At 34.7% G+C, this 12,604-nt stretch overlaps 1 protein-coding gene across 3 annotated transcripts in view; it reads right to left on the reverse strand.

The window, feature by feature from the left end:
- Positions 1 to 12,604, reverse strand: part of atxn1a (ataxin 1a) — a 112,330-nt gene that overhangs the window by 20,324 nt on the left and 79,402 nt on the right. The window contains exon 1 of one of the 3 annotated variants that reach the window (XM_067361717.1): positions 5,294 to 5,311. The exons of the other annotated variants lie outside the window; for them this stretch is intronic. The gene's annotated coding sequence lies outside the window, so the exon portion shown is untranslated. Of the gene's footprint in view, positions 1 to 5,293; positions 5,312 to 12,604 lie in introns of those variants that run through there. 3 annotated transcript variants of the gene reach the window in all.

Below are 12,604 nucleotides of genomic sequence, written 5' to 3' on the forward strand. Positions count from 1 at the left end.
TCTATTATAAAACAATGATAATCTAAAAGACTGAAACAAGCATAAAGTATTTAATACTGTTTACATATAATACTACTGTTCAAAAGTTTGGGGTTGGTAAGATTTTTAAATGTTTTAGCTCACCAAGGTTGCATTTATTTGATAAAAAAAATAATAATGCATCCTTTCTGAATAAAACTATTAATCTCTATGTAAAAAAATGACCCAAACTTTTGATTGTTAGTGTATAAATAAAATTTAATATTGAAATTACAAATGTGGGATCATACTTGTTGACAAAGGACACAATTACAGGGTCAGTAAATATAAGCACAAAATATAAAAAAAACAAGGTAAATATCACTTATAAAATGATTATTTTGGTTACATGTAATTTTAAGGTGTCCTTGATATAGTGTGATTATACATTTTAAGCTGCAGTCCGTAAGTTTTGCCTCTTTGTCGCCATCTCTGTTCGAAACCTGCAATTATTTGTGGAATTATCATCTTTACGTGGGTTGTGCATCGGCAAGGCTTCTCAGCGCAGATGAATCTCATGTTCTGAGTAGAATGTGCGAGAATGTGGCTTGGAAGTATGAACAAAATAAGAATTTTTACCGGAAAATGTCATCTGAACAAGTAAGTAACAAATCTGCCACTTTTGTTCAGACCAACTGAGAAAAAAAAAAGCATTACAATAAATCGCGCTGCCAATGGTGATTAAATGTAACGATCGCTTAGCTCATATCACATCAAATCGTGCAAATTATTATTGTTATACTCTGTTCTCAAATTGTTAATGTTAACAACATCAGCATTGCGTGACTATTTAGTTTGTATTAGCATTACCTGTAGATTTCAGTTTCTGTACATTCTAATCTCTTATTGTCCATTTGTAATACCATACAATCCACCATCAAAATCTTAAGTTTAATTCCTCCTGCTGTAAGAAAAGGCAACAAATGATCAGCTATGAATCGGGCTAAGGTAAGGAGATAGTTTTGAAAACTGGCTGGTTATTATTTTGGTTAATTATTTTGGATAATTTTTAAACAAACAAAAAAAAGTTACAGACAGTAGCTTTAAGTACTAAATAACATTAACATACTATAGGGTTAAGATCCGGGTTTGGTTTGGGTTAATTGCATATAATTACAGTTATTAGTATAGCAAGTACATGTAATGTGTAACAAAGACACTAATTTTTATTGTGCATCATTTCTAGTCAAACTGAATATTAATATAACTATTATTTTTACTAATTTACTAAAAATATTTACTACTAATTTTACTAATCTACCATTTTAATGCAAAAATATCTCAAATGTCATTTCCACCACAGAATGATGTCATGCTGGAATTAACTAGTCAAAAGTCATTAAATGAGTATTTTCAAAAGTGCTTTATAGCTGAAGATATAGGCCTATAGACAGACGAGTATAATATGCCCTCTCCCTTAAATGTGCAGTATGCACTCCCACACAAGGCACTAATCATTTCAGCAGAAGAGTGCACACAAACAAACCCACACACACTTCCACGGAAAGTCACGGCATTCCCCGGATTAGAAGCTCATTTCAGGTGAGCTCAATGAAAGCACAAGGACATTGTGATGCTAATCCCATACAGTAACATCTCATCTAATTGGAGGTCTCTGAACCTCTTAGTTTCTGCACCATTTAAATGATAAATACTAGAGAGAACTGTCGCTATACCGCTTGTGCAGTTCTGTAAACTCACCAGCAGGGGGTGCTAGAGACAGCAACGTCTCAGATTCATAGCTAAAGGCTAGAGTTTGTTTAGCTGACCTAGTTAGCTATGCAGTTTTGATAAATGCATATTCTGCTCATTGGTGGTGAGGATGGTGCAATAAGAGCGGACAACAGAAACGTCTCCCACAAAGGAAAAAAAAAAAAAAAAAAGAGATTCACTCTTAAAAATAAAGATTCTTTATTGGCATCGATTGTTCCAAGAAGAAACTTGAACTTTTCTATTGTTCTTTCTTTCCATTGTTCCAAATGTTCTTTACAGTAAGAAAAAAAAATAAGTTCTTTTAAAAACTTTGGTTCTTTGGGGAACCAAAAATGGATACGAAACTCATCTTTTGGAAGCTTTATTTGTAAGAGTATTGAAAAAGAGGGTGAAAGCCAGGGTTATTAAAATTAATAAACTAAATTCTGTTACTTGACATTCAATAAATGTTAGCCAAAATAAAATAAGATATTAAACATTAGCTTATTTTATTTTATTTTAGGTAGTTTCCAAGGCAATATTTCTCATTTTCATTTAGTTTAACTTGATGTACTAAACACAGAAACACAGAACAACATTACGAAATCAAAATGAAAAAGAAAAATATATATAAAAAATAATATTTAAAAAATAAAATATGAATAAAAAGTATCTCAAATGATACTAAAATTACACAGGTGAAAGCTCAAACTTCCTGTTTATGCTCACATTCTTTATGAAAAAAGATAGATGGAACCTGCAGACATTTTCTGCATTTCCCACACTAATTTTAGTGGAAAGTCAGCTGATGTCTGTGGAATGTATTTAAATTTGATAAAATGTGTTTAGTGAAGTACTAGACTATTATTGCTAGCTGAAAACATCCTCAAAATAACAAAAATATGGAATAAACGAACACACAAGGGATGTGCAGAACTTTGTGAATGATGCTCGCTGAAGTTCTGCGTGCGCATACTCCATGTGGGCCTGCCGATGAGTCAATTTAACGCACGACTGAACGTGTGTCCCTATGGGCCGTGTTATGGAAAGTATGAGGCAGTCAGAGGTTGTCAGTGCTTTGAGCTCGGGCTCGGTCATTAATGCGAGTCAATCTGAAGCGCATGACGGGCACGCAAGGAGTTCCCTTGTTAGGCAAGGGAGTGCGTGCTGTTTACAGAACCGCAGTCAACAAAACAAGCGGCACGGGAAGGTTTGTCTGTTGCCGTGGCAACAAATTAGCTATGCTCACCATTTCTGGGCCTTTAGGGTAATTCAATTAGTTTTCGTGTGTTTACTCTGAAGCGCGTGCAGTCACCTGAGAGATTGATAAATGGACGAGAGGAAGAGAGAAACAAAGAGATACAGACAAGAGATTATGAGGACAGACATAAGTAGAGTAGAGTAGGAAAAAAATGCTGCATCTGTTAACTACCTGATAACAAAATATCCCCTTAAATTATTTTTGCAGGAGATGAATCTACTCTTTGCAGCGGAGTACATCTTCTTCCTCCTCTCTACAGATTGCAGTCATTAAGTAAGAGTTAGAGGGTCCATTTAAAGTGTAGCACATTCAGAACAGCTTTAATTCCTCTTGGAATGCTGTCATGCAAGTCATGAAATATGATATATTGCACATTATTCAAGAAAGCCATGCATGTCTCGTTAATTATGCATGAGCTTTGTACAGTTGCAGAAATGCTCACTTCCTGTTTTTAGTTTCGGCATATGAGGGAAGTTAATAGGGTTAAACGCAACAGTGCTGGCAAATGCGTATCTGGAGAGATACAGAATGATATTATATTCATTTTAAGACAACCAGAGAGGGCATTGTTGTGCTGCTCTTGTCCAATAAATGTTATTAATCGTTTAAATATGAAATAAAAAAATGAAAACATTAACCCAAGAGTTTACAATGTTTAGTGAAATTTCAAAACCCTGGATTAATGCTGCGTTCACGCCATGTCAGAATTATTGTAATAAAAACATGGGAATTCAGATTCTCTCAGAGTTGTCCAAATGTTCAGAAATGATTTTTTTTAATATGGTAATGCTCACAATACCAAACAGGATCTATGTTTCAATGTATTCACCTCTTTCAAATCTTTCAAAATATTCAAAAATGGATAGTACAGGTACACAAAGTAACACTGTTATAATATAATATAATACAATACAATCACATCTCATGTTTAACCACTACAAGAGCCAGCTACAAATCCTCAAAGCACTGGCCGGGATGAAGCTGTTCTCGGCGGGTACACGAGCACTGAATGGCCGCTGGTGGCCTGGAGCTCACATCTCTGAAAACGTCTAAACAAATTGTAAAATAGGCACTACATTTAAATATGAGTCACATATTTCAGGTCTAAACAACAATATTCTTGCCTAAAAACTCTAAAAACTACAGTTTGTGGTACAACAAGTGTAGTATTTGTAAAAAACAAAAACAAAAAAAAAACAGTGGATTTGCTCAGCAGCCATGAAAGTCGCTTCAAGCGGAGTGATACAAACGTTGAAAAGGTAGGAGTGCTGTTATCACTCAATCAGATTCGAGAACCAGAAAGAACTGTTGTATAATATAATATAATATAATATAATATAATATAATATAATATAATATAATATAATATAATATAATATAATATAATATAATATAATATAATATAATATAATACAATAACATTTTATATAGATCATTTCAAGTGTAAAAAGCCTGATGGTTCCAACAGTGAAAGCATGATCCCAGAGTGCATCTGGTCTTGAAATCATCCAACCTAATGACTCTAACATGGTGGATGTCCAGACTATCACAGGCACATCTATTTTAAACTCTAACAGTTTCTTTTATTATATTACTTGGAAAGCTGAGTTCAAATCATATCCAAGTACAACACTTGACACATGCTGCTAATCACAGTATGTATAAATAAACATGAATAAAAATATATTAATTTATACAGCCATATGCACATACATAAAGTCTTTTATATTCATGCTTCTATAAAAAGTCACAGTTCTGTTTGCCTAACTCACAAAATGATTGGTTTCATATTCCACTGAATGCTCAGGTGTGATGCACTCTTGTCGTCTGCCAAAAAATTAGTTTTTTCTGTGTGATTCAGAGGGTGCGGCGATTTAAAAATCCACTCAAATTAAACTTCACAGGAAAGCTCTGTACCATTCAGCGGAATGTAACCGCCCTCTCATGGCCAGATGTGTCCTTTTACATGCACGCACACTGAATGGTTTCAGACTGATATGCATTTTCAGAAGCAGACCTGAATAGCAGCGAGCCTTTGATGGCACCTGCACGAGAGAGAATGGCTGTGACTCCCTCCGACTGTCTGCCGTTCAGTTGTGGCTTCCCTCTCTCTGCTTCTGTGTCACTGTGAACTCCAGAGACGTGTCGCCAAGGAGACACATGAAAGGCTCTATACATACGCATAATGCGCACCCACGCATACATATGTGCATGAAAGAGGTCTCCCGCACAAGACTCTCAGCATGCACATTACATACTACATTACTTTTAATGGCATAGTTCAATAAAAAAAAAAAGAAAATTCTGTCATCATTTACTCACACTCATCTTGTTCCAAACCTGTGTGACTTTTTTCTGTGGAACAAAAAATGAGATATTTTGAAGAATGTCCTGGCTGCTCTTTTCCATATTGTAAAAGCAAATGTTTTCAAAAATACAGTTTCATAAAAACAGTCCACATGACTTACTAATACTTTTGAGATCATTTAAGTGTAGTTCTAGAGTTTGACGTTTCCAGTCCCCAGGTGAATTATTCCTTTAACCCAGTGTCTCCTTCTCTCAATCACTTCTATAATCATGCAGAACATTCTCCCTTGCTTGTATCACCGTCATTTGGCACTAACATCCCAACAATGACTCATTAGCTGGGTGAATAGACAGATTGGCAAAGAGAGAGAAGCGTCACAGTCATACCCAGCATGCCCAGCAGCATTACAGAGTGGAGCATTAACCCCATACTGAGCCCTGAGGAGAGAGGAATGACTGCAGATTAACTTTATGTGCTTTTTACTGAATTGCCAGCAGCAAATTGTGATGGCCGAATGCTGAGCTAACACCAGTGAGACCGCAACACTTCGGTCAGAATTGGCTTTTGGTTTGTGTGCTATTCAGAATTGAATGGAAAATGTTTTTTCAAATGCAATTCAGTGCCTGTAGAATTGTAAATGAATTTGAATTTAAAGAAGTAATTCAAAGAAGTGTTGACTTTAATACAGTAATGCATTGTATTTGTCTGTATAAATGACCCATATCAAACACACAATATAGGATATTTCCAAAAACATTAGATAATGTATTAATATATTAAGATTTTATTTTAAGACTTATTATTTACATACTTATATAACTTATATGACTTATTTTATTAAGATATATTTATACTTTTATTTAGCAAAAATGCATTAAATTGATCAAATGTGACAGTATATAATGTTAAAATATATCTATTACAAATAAATGCTGTTCTTTTCTGACCTTTCTATTTGAAGGAACCTGAAAAAAAAATGTATCACCGTTTTTTTTTTATTGATAATAATAAGAAATGTTTCTTAAGCATCAAATCAGCATATTAGAATGAATTCTGAAGGATCATGTGACACTGAAGACTGGACTAATGATGCAGAAAATCAGCTTTGCCATCTCAGAAATAAATTACATTTTAAAATATATTACAAAAATAACAATATTAATCATAATATTTCACAATAATACAGTTTGTACTGTAATAAATAAAGCCTTAAAGACCATAAAGTTTCAAAAACAAAATCTTAACGACCCCAAACTTTTGAATGGTGAAGTGCATTTAATTTCATTATACTTACCTCATTATACTTAATACATTTAATTACATTATATATATATATATATAACGTATATGTATAATCATGTTAAATAATAAAAAAAAACTTCCTAAAGTATAGTAAATTCTTCTATTTCTGTCATTCCAATTTAAATTGAATTCGATTAAATTCTTCAATTCTGAATTTTGCCCAACCTCGTTGGTCTGTTTCTATTTTCCTAAATGCTCTCTCCACCACAGAGAGGCCCCATTCTCTCTTTCTAATAAGCATAATACCGTAGGAGGCGAGAGAGAGAGTGAGAGAGGGCTGGGATGAAACCGTAGACGAACAGAAACTCAGTCCCGGCTCTGTTCATTCTCTCTCACTGAAGTCTGAGGGTGTAACTATAAATGAGAGTGAGGGAGGTCTCTGAAGTCAGCCAAGTCACTGAACAAAAATACTCACATACGTTTATCTAGCTAAACAAGGATAAACCATAGACTTTTATTGTGTTTATATAAAGCTAATTACAATCACTTCAGACTAACCTTCACCCAAACCCAGTACTGGAGCTCAACCTTTTGGTATGTGGGTGGAGGCGAGAAAGCCAGGGTAAGGCAAGCTCTAGAAATGGGATAAAACATATATATATATATATATATATATATAGTTTTAGCATATGGTAATGATAATATATTTGGTCTTGGCAGACTAGATCTGGTATGCTACTGCCGATGTTGATTATTACTGCTGCTGCAGAGTAAGTATGGACTTGTTATACACAGACACAGATGTGAGCATGTAAGATATGCTGCTGCTGCATGAATAGACATAAATCCTGTAGCAGATCATGGCAGGTGGAGCTGGGGAAGGCGTAGGGCTTCAGAGGAACTAGCTTAGGACTAGCTTACAGCAAACAATGATCAAGGCTATTTAAATGTTGAGCAAACAATCTCATTGGCTGCAGGATCAGCAAAGGCCAATCAGCTTGTGTCATGTGGTAATGATGTGATTGCTTGCAGATTGCATGTAAAGGACCTATAAGCATGCATGTTTTAGAGTTTCATGGCTGAACTAGATGAGAAAATATAAAGAAATGTCCCTTTTTAATATCACAGTTCCAATAACCTAGGACACTAAAGAGACCTTTCTACTGACTGTAAAAAACACCCAAGGGAAAGATGCTCAGGGTCCCTGATCACCTGAGTGAACATGCCACATACCATGTAACCATATGTCCCCTGAGACGTATATATTTTTTTATGTTGATAGTACATGAATGACATCTAAGGTGACTGTATTAATAAGTGTGACATTGGCACAGTGCTTTGTGTCATTCTGAAATAATACTAGCACTGAATGACCTCTAAATCTGAGTCACAGAAATGAATAGCTCTCCTCTCTCCTCAGAGACAGCACCACAGAGCCAAAGCTTCAATTGAGTTCGAAAAGTGCAGATTAGATGCACATAATTGCAGACGTATGCTGGAATCTGGTTTCGACCACGAATCGATTTCACGGGTTTGTTTGTCCTTAGCGCAAACAGTTGCCGGTGCCTCTGTGTCTTGTCCGCCACTACCGCTCAATGCGTCCTTCTCGCCTTCACTCCATTCACAAGCGATCCGAAATCCGCCACTATGCGAAGTGTGTATCAGTGTGTGTGTGACGGATTACGGCACGGCAAAGCACTGCTAAGCCTCTCTATTACTCAATAATCCCACAGGAGTGTGTACACATGCTCTTGCAGAACACGCAGACATACTGACAAATAGAGACTAAAGATACACACGCTTGTGACAAATAAGAGGCAGAACAACACGCACGTTTAGAAGGGAGACTGTGTTCGAGCAGTTTAATGGGTCATGTCTCAAACTAGCACGAACATATCAAAAGACACTTTAAAGAAATTACACAATCACCGACAACTATAAATAAATCAAAAGAAAGCAAAGCATACTTTTTCAGACAAAAAAATGAATTGTTGGCTTTACTTAAAAAAAAAAGCCGTGTCAAGTGGTTCCATGCAACTATATTGAGTAATTTGTACAAATAGCAAATTATTTGTATGAACAAACGAAATTCAAGTAAAGCTGGCAAAATTTATTTGAGTAAATACAAATCATTTGAATATGTCATTGTTACATAATATTTATATGTGCAGTTTACTTGAAATGTTGTTAAATTTATAAAAGTAAAACACATTTATTGACTTAATTTACCTTATTTAATTAACTATTTGGACTAAAAAAAAATTCACTACAAATATAACTCATTGAACAAACTTGATTTGTTGAATTGAGAGCAGGAATTTCATCCTATAAACATGTATATGGGTGTTTACAGTCTAAACGCAGACGCGACACTTCTGCATAAATTCAAAAACATTACAGAAACTACTCTAAATGTCCAACATAACTGAACATTAAAGACTAACATAAACTAACAACATCTTTTCCTTTACTGAAAAACACATAAAATAACACTTTAATCCCTAAATTTACTCTCCTAATGCAGTCCCTTGCAAAGCATGCTAGTTATGTTAACATTAAATTTGTGCGTTTCACTCCGCAAGGTTAAGTTGACTGAACAAACACTTATTAAAGTAAAGCTGACAATACTCATTTTTTTAGTAGAAACAACTCGAATTAAGTTCATGTAGATACCTGGGTTTTTAAGTAATGTGAACAAGATGGTTTGAGTAAAACTAACAACAGTGTGTTTTGTGTGTGTACAAGTATACTATTACTAATATTATAATTATTATTAGATATTATGAGTGCCATATTACTAGCTGCTTACAATATGAGCTCCTATCAGTTAAAAAAACAGCAATACATTATCATAAAATGTTAATTTATAATAAATATTTTCTATAAAAAAATTAAGAAGTGATTACAACTATTTGAAATGTTAAAAAATGAATGATTATTATTTTTATTATTAGGTATTATGAGCATTATTCATTATTATGATCGGCATTCATGAAAAAACATTCATTTTAAAAATTTATAATTTTTCAAAATCTCATAAAATAATTGTAAATTGACATTTGGAATGTTTTAACATCATGATTATTAGTAGGTATTATGAGCAGCATATTATGGATAGTATTAGGTATGAGCAGCAAATTAGGATTACCATTAAGTATTATCAGCGGCTTATTACAATCAGCTTATCAGCTATCAATTTAAAAATAATAATAATAATAATTAGCAAAATAAATTCTAAAATAACGCAAAATACTAACTAGTGGTCTCAGACCTGGAAACAGTATTACAAATTACAAAAAATTTATTTATAAAATAATACATTTTAATGATACAATTATTATTTAACCAAACAATAAAAAACACCTTCAGTGTGTGTCCATAGCACTGAAAGAGTTACTGCATCAGTGCACCTCCACCCACTGTCCTTTTGCATAAAAGACCACCAACCCATGTAGCAGCATGCAACACGCAGCCGTATGGCTACACAAACCTCAGAGCTACAGCCCATTATCACGACTGTACTGCTGAGAATACCGACCCCTGCATACAACTTACAGCTGCATCACGCTGAACCCGCAAAGACAGAACATAAAAGTGGACCTCCACCAAACACACATACACACACACAATGCACCAAAGCACAGCATGAGGTCCTGTTCAAAGCCATTCACACACTGTGAACCATGCAGAGAAGTCTTTATGTTCCTGAGAGAGCAGGGCCACAGGATTCAGGATGGAGGCTCTTTGAATTGTGGCAAAATGGGACGACGTGCAATTGTGTTTGGTTGTGGCCTTGTTTGACTCTGTCGTGGCTCAGTGGTTCCGGCCAAACTAAGACAGACTGAAGGGTTGGTTTGAGGACGCTGCTGTGATCCATAACAATACTCATGTCTGCCCACACAGCACAGATTGGCTGATGTACTGTACACATCAGGTGTGGGTCAAAAAAATGTATTGGAAACGCTAATTTATGAATGTCACTGCATTAGATATACAACATACCAAACCCAAGTGACATCTTGAAAGAAATAATGCTAAAACTACATTTTTGAGCCATTTTGCCTTTTATTTATTCTGCTTTAAATAAAAGGTGCATATCTTAAACTATAATCAGCTTAAAAATATAATGAAAATCATAAAGTCTTTTGTGTCAAATATATGTGATAATTTGAGGGATTGTTATTAGCTACCTTTATATAAAATGAATATGGTTAATGGTTACTATATATAAATTTCGACCTTTTGTCATTGTATGCACTGACTGTTTTAAATTGCTAAAATAATACAAAATATAAAGGTACATTGAGGGTATTCACCTTTTTGGTTTTTATTTTCGTCCAAAATACTAAATAGAAAAAAAAAGAACCTTTCCTGAACAATGTTAATTTGGTTTGACATTTTTGTAATGCATAATAAAATAATATATATATATATATATTATTTATTTATTTATTTTTTTTATAAAATAAAATAAAATAAAAATGTATGACTGACATAAGGCTCAACAGAAGCATAACTGACATAGAAAACCAGATTTCTGATCAGGTCAAAATCATAACACATTGTGCTGTGATCTCTCAAGCACAGGCTAAACAGAGTGATATCTCTCATCCTGTGAACGCTCTCTTTAGCAGTCTTGTGATCATTCATTCATGACCAATTAAACATTTAGATAACACTGAGGTAATAAATAGAGAGTGAGAAATGAGTATGACGGGCCAGCTCCCCAAACCGACCACCTAAAGCCGAAATCCGATAGCATGAGAATCACATGATCTTGTGCGAAAGGAGAGAACAAGAAAGAAACTGAGTTTATATTAGGAATAAATACAGCCAAAATGAAAGCCCCCTGATGGTGCTTTGAGTTTATGTACAAGCCGAACAAATATACACAAGCTTTTATCAGTGGAGCTCATAAAACACATTTCATGTTTTTCTGTAAGCACCACCAACGTCATTTTTTGGTATTTTGACCTTTGCTGTTGCTTAAACATGCCCTGTGATGTGGGTTACAAGGCAGAATATTGACGATTATTCATTGTGAGTAATCAGGAAGACAAAACTCCCGCAAATGTCAAACATACACTCAATACATCAGGATCGAGGTCGACCTGGATATAAATGGAAGCTAATAGCAGCAACACTTCTTAGAATATTACTTCACATTCATTGCTTGGCTCTCCTTGACCCTGTTTTCAAAGGACAAGGATTTTTAAAATAACCTCTATGAACCTGCATGTTTCTATCCTAACAAAGTTGTTGGTTTTACATGGAAAATGAGTTTGTAATGCAATTCATGCAACTTGATGCCATATATGAATAGTGTGTCTTCTGCATCGAGCTCCCCACTTCTGGCCTCAAAGCTTGTGCACACTGGCAGAGGGTCAGCGGGTCACCTTTCACACACGCCACCAAATCTCTGGCATATTGGAGCTTGTTTGGAGGTATAATATAACATATAATTGGTTTCCAAGAATGAGCTGCAGTCAAAAATCATCCAGGCTGGTAACAAGTAACTAAAGAGTCTGAAGATAACATCAGCATTTGTGTCTAGTGTGAAGGAATGATAATCCTTGTAACAAATAATTGTGAATGCATGCACTTAATTCACACTTAATTCGCATCTGACGTCTAGATTTCCAGCAGTAACAGTCTGAACTCTTGACCCAGTCTGTCAGACATAAGACCTCTACTACCTGAGAATAAGAGCAACAGTTGTTTGGTTTAAGATGAACCACTTCAGTGATTAAAAAAGCAAAAGCAAACATTTGTGCTCTTAAGTCCCTAAAGGCCATTTGTTCTCTCAAGTCCCTAAAGTAAATCTAGTTTAAGAGGTTGTTTGGATAAAGGATAAATGTGTGAATGCGTGTGTATTTAGAATGAGTGTATTATTAGAGCGAACCATTATTGTTGTTGAGTGTTTATATAAATTTAAGGCAAGTCAGTTCACTATTCATAACACCCCCAGGCAGTTATTTCTAACCATAACCGTACAGCTCCTGTACTTAAGTAAAGACTGATTAAATAAATCCTAATCTATCATCTATTCGTAATTCAAAATCAGAAATAAAATATAATGTCCT

The sequence above is a fragment of the Chanodichthys erythropterus genome, chromosome 15 (genome assembly GCF_024489055.1).
Source record: "Chanodichthys erythropterus isolate Z2021 chromosome 15, ASM2448905v1, whole genome shotgun sequence".
Taxonomy (NCBI): Eukaryota; Metazoa; Chordata; class Actinopteri; order Cypriniformes; family Xenocyprididae; genus Chanodichthys; species Chanodichthys erythropterus.